Source organism: Tamandua tetradactyla, chromosome 2, assembly GCF_023851605.1.
Source record: "Tamandua tetradactyla isolate mTamTet1 chromosome 2, mTamTet1.pri, whole genome shotgun sequence".
In the NCBI taxonomy this organism is placed as follows: domain Eukaryota; kingdom Metazoa; phylum Chordata; class Mammalia; order Pilosa; family Myrmecophagidae; genus Tamandua; species Tamandua tetradactyla.
In genome coordinates, this window is record NC_135328.1 from 194,669,367 (window position 1) to 194,671,474 (window position 2,108).

General features: G+C 47.1%; 1 pseudogene; it reads right to left on the reverse strand.

Annotated features, from left to right (window-relative positions):
* Positions 1-686: 686 nt before the first annotated feature.
* Positions 687-1,885, reverse strand: LOC143658413 (Y-box-binding protein 1 pseudogene; annotated as a pseudogene).
* Positions 1,886-2,108: the final 223 nt, after the last annotated feature.

Below are 2,108 nucleotides of genomic sequence, written 5' to 3' on the forward strand. Positions count from 1 at the left end.
TCCAATCTCTCTAAGACTCTGGGTCCCTGCATCTACAAGATACCAAGGCAGTTCTGGCATTTCGACCTCAGGTAATGTTGGCCATTTTTTGATCCATGTTTTAGCCAACCATGCAAACAAACTGTTAATGCCCCTTCTAACCCTACAAGCTACAACATTGAATGCAGAATCCCTGCTTAGGGGGTCCATATCAATAAATTCAGCTTGATCCAACTTTATATTCCTTCCACTATGATCTCACACCCTTAGTATCCCATTCCTACACATATTCCCCTGATTTCTGTCTTGATAAATTGGAAAACTCATGCAGTTCTTTATTATTATTATTTAAAACCTTTATTAACAGATGTTTGCAATTTGTTGACTTTTTTGAAAAAAATCAGGTTGTAAACTTTTATTACAAATTAAAAATGAGGTTCTTAAAAAGCTCAACTTGACCAGATATGAGACTATTTAAAAAACCTTTAAAGGTGTATTGAGAAAAAACAGGCTTTAAAAAAAACACATTTGTCATTACCAAAAAGAGACTCTTTAGGTAAAAACAATAAAAACCCATGCTGCATAGATAATGCAGATAGTTCTAGTTATCTGGTCAACTGGCAAAAAGCAAGCACTTAAGGTCTTCAGCTCCAATCTTTTGTTCATTTCTTATTGCTGGAATTTCATATTCACTTCTTGTTGGATGACTAAACTGGATGATGATAGAGATAGTAAGTTGGCATGTACTCAGCCCCACCCTGCTCAGACTCGGGAGCAGATAAAATCTCAGCTGGTGGATTGGCTGCTTTTGTCTCTTTGCCATCTTGAGGTTTAGGGTTTTCTGGGCATCTGCGTCACTCACTGAAGTTAAGGCAGGGCTGACCTTGAGGTGGCTGCTGATCTTGGGTCTCACCTCCTTGATTTTCCTTATCATCTTCACTGCCATCCCCTTTAGGCTGTCTTTGGTCAGGAGGGCCCTGCGGAATCGTGGTCTATAACCCCGACACCTACTCCGTCTCCCTAGTCCACCTTGTTCTCCTGTACCCTGGCTGTCAGCACCCTCCATCACTCCTCCTTGCATAGCGTCTCTGCAGGTCGTAAGGTGGGAATCATTGCCTGTGATTGGGCCTGGCCTTTAGGAGTATTCTCTGATCCCTCCTATTTTCCCCACTCAGGCTATTCTGGCCATTTTGCTGGTAATTGCGTGGAGGACCCCTGGACGTGGATAATGTCTATAATGGTTACGGGCTGCTGCAGCACGTTTACTGCCTTGCATTGCAACTCCACCAGGGCCTGTAACGTTTGCTGCCTCCACCCTCTTTCCTCCTTCAACAACTTCTAACTCCACAGCCTCTCTGTCTCCTACGTTGCCTGGGTACTTCTTTTTTATGGCAGTCTGTTGTACAGACACATCTTCCTTGGTGTCATTCCTGTTGATGAAACCATATCCGTTTCTAATATTGAACCAGTCTATGGTTCCAAAATCTTTGTTGTGATGACCTTCTTGTCCCCCGCTGGCTGGTGCCTCTGACATCAGGCCGCCCAGATACCGCTCCCTGTGCCACTGCCCGTGGTGCCCGGCTTGGTGTGGGCAGTGCCGAGGGTGGGGGCAGCTGGTGGGTCGCAGCCTCGCTGCTCATGGTTGTGGTGACGGCGACCAGGGCAGCTGCGGCTCCTCCAGGAGTGTGATGGTAACTCAGCCAGACACGGCAGTGGGGCTGCCCAAGGCTGTCTACATGCAGTCCTTTTGGAGTATAGTGTCCCTCCTCATGGGTCCTTCTTCCTACCTCACCTTTCAGGGTGACTGTAGCCTTGTTATAGGTCTTGAAGAAAAGAGGGGTGGGAGGGGTGGGTCATGAAAAGAATGAGAAATGTCTTACAAGCCTGTTACCTCAGGGCCTTCCATTGTGGTTTCATCTAGTGAAACAGGATTAATCGCTCCAGACAGAGGAGTGAGGGCTGTTTCCACAGGGCAGGTGGGTGTAGGCTTAGCAGGTACTGAAGGGTTCATCTTTTTAGGTGGAAGTTGGATGGCAGACTCCTCAGGGTGAACTGGGGACTGGAAAGCTGTTTCTTCACGGCAGCCTGGCAGTCAGGAAGCTGTCTCCTCAGGACAGCCTGGAGATGGG